This window comes from Scatophagus argus, chromosome 6, assembly GCF_020382885.2.
Source record: "Scatophagus argus isolate fScaArg1 chromosome 6, fScaArg1.pri, whole genome shotgun sequence".
NCBI classification, from domain to species: Eukaryota; Metazoa; Chordata; class Actinopteri; family Scatophagidae; genus Scatophagus; species Scatophagus argus.
Window position 1 is genome coordinate 15,975,589 of NC_058498.1, and position 6,196 is coordinate 15,981,784.

The window sequence follows — 6,196 nt, forward strand, 5'->3', positions numbered from 1 at the left end:
ATGATAAGCCAATAAAATCAACACTTTGTTGAAGATTTAACCAGAAATTCTCGATCTTTATCCAGTTGGGGCCCCTGGTCATGTTCCACCACAGAGACAGTTTTCCTCTTTCATATGATTTAAAATTTAAATATCTGTTCCAGGCTTGCATAAATCAATCCAGTATTACACAATACAGCGGAACTTTATTTTTTCATCTTTCCTACTCCATTAATTGTCTCACAGGCCCTCAGACTGATCTCTCCATCCAGTGGTTCCTTACGTTGGGTGCCCAAAACGATGAATAAAATTAAATAAACCAGATTTTGACACAAAATCAGCCAATTACATAAGTCTGTTCTCTGCTGATCCTCGGTCAGGGCAGACAATTCTGGTCCACTTCATTTACCTCCAGTTCATCATATCCAGTGCCCAGGCTGTACTGATCAGAGTCCACCCCTCATCACATCCAGATCTTCTGTCAACCTTTTCATCCCCTCATCACCTCCAGGGTCCAAGCTCCGCCGAGAAGGTTTTCTATACTATACACGCTTCACCTCACTTCTTAAAATTAGATTACGATGGCTACTTGCCAAAGACTCATATTTCTCATCTCTATTATGCACTTAAAGTGGTTAAGTTAAAACTAGCCTCACCTCAGACAGCTACAGCAGTAAAATGCTGCTACAGATGGATGTGGTCACTATATTTAGGGCTTTCACTTTTAATATCGTTAGTAAATTTCTATTCTTACTCAACTACTGTATCTTCCGCCACTGGCAAACACACCGGTGGATTCCTCTTTCGGTCACTGGCAGCTCAGTACCAAAGAAAACACACTGTTGCAGCTGTGATTCAGACCTTCACTCTGACTCAGCGTGTCAAAATTTCTTTGGAACACTGACACACAAAAATCCAGCAAGACTCCACCTAAAGTATGCTTATATTTAGCCCTGACTCATAGCTGGCGCCCATGGAATTAAAAAAAAAACTATCATCAAGCATTAAAATGCCTCTCTAATCAGGCCAGATAAATCAGGCTGAGTGTCAGAAGGAGTCATCTGACCATAACTCTCAGTGACCCTGTGTGTCTGGCTGACTGCTGGGAATGAATGGCAGCATGATAGGCAGGAAGAGTGAGTAAACATGCTGCCTCGTCTTTTCGCTGTCTGGATGGACTTCCAATGAACCGGCTTCCGCTCGCTGCCTTCCTCTCCCCCCTCCTTCCTCCATTTCCTCTCTCTGTTATTGAGTGTTGTGTTCCTTTTTCAGTCACTTCACTTTACCTCACTGTGGTGGTCTGATGCCTGACATGTTGCCAAAGCAGTGAATTACTGAACCAGAAACTGCCAGAACAATAAGTTATCAACATTATTGTTTTATTTTCCCATATTTTTTTATTTGGCATCAACACTCACATGTACATTTCACCCCTCTTTATAACTTTGTTTTTCAGTAAAATCAGTGTTGCCTCCACTTTCTTTCCTTTCTTCGCTCCCTTTGTCCCAGTGTGCTGACAGTCGTTTGACCAGTTTGGCCAGCACCAGTTTACACAGCTGGGAAGCCAGAGCTCTCTAAACTCTGACAACAAACACACTTTTATACGCACTACACACTCAGCCAGGGTTAAGACAAAAAAAAAAAATCTCTTCTCGTTCTGATTTTCTTACAAAATCCCAAACTTTGGCACACAAAGCGAGAAATCTCTACTGAGCACAAGAGTAAATACCGAAGCATCGAATCTTATGCCAGTACAGAGATTAAAAGTACAATGGTTACAATGGTGGTAGTTAAGAGATCCTTTCAAAGTAAAAGCAGCAACAGTCTACCACAACTTTAAAAAAAGGAAAAGAAAAATACTGTACTTAAGTACAATTTTGACAGGCATGTAGACTACTTTACATTTATACCTGTTGGAAATACACTGATGAACTACAACATTAAAATGCACTTACATGTGTTAGAAGTTATAATAAGAATAATAATACTAATAATAATAATAATAATCATAATAATAATAATAATAATAATAATATGTGTACTTCTTCCCGCAGTTCTGATGCATTATTGCATAAGTGCCGTTTTAATGTTGTAACTGAAACTCATTCTATCTACTTCACCGTTGGCTCATTTACACACACAATATTTGCATCCCAGCAATAGTGAAGTAGTGGTACAAGTTAGTATAGAAATGAAAATAGTCAAGTAAAAGTATGTTAAAATTCTACTTGAGTACGGTAAATGTACTGAATTACACTGAAAACACAGACCAACAACAAGAAAAAGACTGATTATAATAACACCACAATGGTAATACAAGTACACAAACACAGTTTTGTCTTCCTGAGGATGACACGCCACTCAGGCAGTAGTGGGACTTATGTGTCTCCATACTGCTCTCTGCTGGTTAACATGGGAACACAACACACACAATGACCTCAAAAATTAATTTCTTGATTTTCTTTTTTTGTTAATCCATGTCAGGGGTTATTTTAGAGGATTAGCACGAAGTAAATCACATAAGGTTGTTTATATTGAGATTAACTTCCTGTCTTTCCGCTGGCTGTGAGTGTTGCTGCTACACTGGAACCGGAGTATTTTCTCCACTGTCAACACTCCCTGTCCTCGTGCACACACTCACTTATTCACTCACTGAGTAGAGGTCTGAGGGAGCTCTTGTTGACACTGAACAGTTACTCATTATCAGAGAGAGCAGAAGGAGACAACAGACACTTTCTCTGGACCGCTAATAAGAGAGGGAAGGAAAAACAAAAATGGAGACGGAGGAGGCAGACGCACCAAGTGTGTTGCTAGAACAATATTTTCATATTACATTTCCCTGTTTTTTCCCCATGCGATCTTCACGTGTGTGTGCATGTGTGGATAGTGTGCATGCGTCAGTGTGCGTACGTGTGACATCGTCCTCGCTGTCAAAGGGACACGGCCTTATCACAGTAGTGTTAGTCACCAGCCTCTTCCTACATCACTGACTCATCCAGTTATGCAACAATATCTTTTTTGTTACGTAAAAAAATATTGCTATCCTTGCAAGTAACACTAACATTTCATCCGCTGCTCCCTTTGATGACTAACAGTCCTGCATTCAATGTTTACCTGTAATAGCTTTGTGCAGCACCCTGATGGGGCTATCACATAAGATGTGCAAAATGAACCGATACATTTCCAAAACTAGAAAAGCCATTTGAGTGCACATTTTCACATCACATCAGCTGTTAAAGGATAATGAATTACAGGCGTGCAAACTCTACCACAGTGCTAACCAGCCTGGGAGTTGGGGCCCCCACCAACAAAGACAAGTAACAAGCAGCTTTTTGAGATGATGAGTCTCAAGCAGACATTGCTTTATTTGTATGCTATGTAGGGTTTTTCTTAAAAAAAAAAGTGGACTCATACAAAAAAAAAAACAATCAGTCTATCTGTCATTTGGCTTCCTGCACTGTAGCTGTCTGGATTCAAAAGCTCAGGCCTCTACTGCAGAGGTCCATGAGACCGTTGATTAAGGATTTTAGCAACCTGAACAATGCAAAATGCGTGTTGTATTTGGATAGGTGTTACCAAAAACTGGATGGGATTTTACTTTCTCACAATAGATGGACTGAGGGACGGAGTTGTATGTTGTAGAGGTTTTAAAGCTCTCTGAGGAAAATGTGATTTGGAGTTATATAAATAAAACTAACTTGCCTTGGCCACTTATCATTTGGACACGGTCACAAATTTTGAAAGTGATACGGTTGTCTGGACGGCCACCTGCCAAAGTGTTCAGACAGAACTGTCGTCTGGCACTGTAGTGCTGTCATCAGACCTTTTAGCCTTGGCCAAGTGGAGGCTCAGGGCTGTTTTCCCCTCCCTTCCTGTGAGCAGTGACACTGACTTTTTCTGCTTCTTTTTAAATAGTTGAGCAATCACCACAAGCCACAGATATTTCCCTTTGATTTTAGCATATTTTACATGAAACAAGTTTTTAGGTCTTTTTCTAAGATGTGTTTTTTTTTTCTCTATGAGACTGTTTGGTCAGATGACAACTACTGCAGTCAGAGTCAGTGTGAGTCAGTCAAGTAGGATTTCTTTTATACATTCACTTATAAAAGCTAAGTTCTAGTTGGCAATGCACTTGCAGATTGTAGTTACACAACAATCACATGACTTTGACATAATAAATGAAGACAAGGTTCAATTCTCTGCAAGTTGATTTTCATACTGTATGGAAATGTGCTCCCTGGAAGGTCAGAACGAATCATCTGAAACACAAGAGCTTGCTTCAGAAATGGCTTCAGTCTGTGTGTGTGTGTGTGTGTGTGTGTGTGTGTGTGTGTGTGTGTGTGTGTGTGTGGACCCAGTACAGTTTAAAAAGTGAAGGAGCTATAAGACTACAAGGGGATAGACTTGATTTGATGAATATTTCAGATGCTGTCCCCGTTTACTATGGCTGTGTATGCTTGCTTCAATCCTCCCATCTTACTGAACACACACACACACACACATAGAAATACACACCAACACACACATATAACACAAATGAGGGTCAAGTACTCAGACATGTAGTCAGTCTTGCTATCCCGACTCCCAAAGCTCGCTTATTATTAATGAAGTGGAGGATATGGTGGGTCAGCATTTCATTGCTATTACCTACAGTAAACTCAATTAACTCTTAAGCCAGTATATAGATGTTTAAATGTTTAAATGTTTGTTTTGCTACATTAAAGTCTGACAATAATGATTCTGTATTAGATTGAATTATATATCTCTTACCTGAGTGCAGGATCTCTCCATTAAACAACGGCACTGCTCTGCACAGCAGCAGAAAAAGGAAACAGAGGTAGAAGAGGAGAAAGAGGTGGAGGAAGAGGAGGAGGAGGGAGAAAAAGAGATGTGTGTCCACCAGGTCCACACAAAGGCTTGTCCTTAGGTTTTTCTTCTGTCTCAGTTTTGTCTGTTATAATTTAACACATACTGTATTAGCAAGGTAAAGGATTATGGATATGGAAAGATAATTTTCTGTTCTTATGAATGAGAGATTGATTTAAGTTTGTGCAATATATGAGTTTAGAATATGCTGTGTAAAATATATGAATTTAATTACAAATTGTGCTTTTTGTTTGTCTTTTGTTTGGTTGGTTTAAATTTTAAGTGCACTATCTTATGTATCGAGAGTGCTGCGTGTGTGTGTGTGTAAGGGAAAGAGAGTGAGGGAGGTAGGGACGGTGGGAGGCCGTGCCTGTGCAGTATTCACCAGTCAGTTGCCTGACGTAAATTTCAATTTCATGCAAATGAAATGTAAAATATTTAACTATCTATAGCATCATTCATTTTAATATACAATACACCAATATGTATCATATTATATGAGCTGTATTATTTGACAGGCCTCATAAAGCAAAAGCTGAACAATGCAGTAGTCATTCCACACATGGCCAGCAGATGGCAGTGTAATCTCACTCTCAGCATCACATTAGTCACAGGACAGACCTGTAAATGAAACATCTTGCAAAAGAACGAATATGTAGGCATGGCAGTAATATTAAACGGGATCAGGGATGTATGAAGTAGCAGCAGCAGCAGCAATAACACGATGTTTCATCTGAGAACAAGGTTTTGTCTCACCTTTCCTCCATTTCTCTCTCTCATCCACTATCTCACCCATAACCTCCACCACCTCCCCCTGTCTCTACCGGAGCTCCTCCTCTCTCTGTCAGATCCCACAGCAGACAGGAACTATTAAACAGTGAGCAGAATTTCACTCAGCCAGTGAACAGTGAGAGCCAACACACCCACTGAGTGTCCTCAACATGATAAAAGGCTCAAACCTTGAATTTCTTGGGAGGTTGCAGCTCCTTTCATGTTTTGCAACAATTTTGTGAAATGTAATGGAACTTATCTTAGCAAGGATGATGGAGGGAAAATGTCTGTCATCCACTGTAGAAGAAGGTCACGTGAACAGCAGCGGCAAGTTTATGCTTGCTAATCGGTCGATCAAACAATAATAAACCACACTTTAATGGAAGCTCTATTCTAGTCCCACACAGATAGCGTGCACTCTGTTGTTTGGCTCTCATGGGTTTGAATCTGGCCTCAGACTTCTTCTTTTCATTTGCTTCTGTCTACAAACTCTCCAACACTCTCACAAATTACTGTAAAGAAGGCAATGGTGAGGTAAAACCTGTCAGTTTATGCTGCAGAGTGAGTCAGGACACAGACA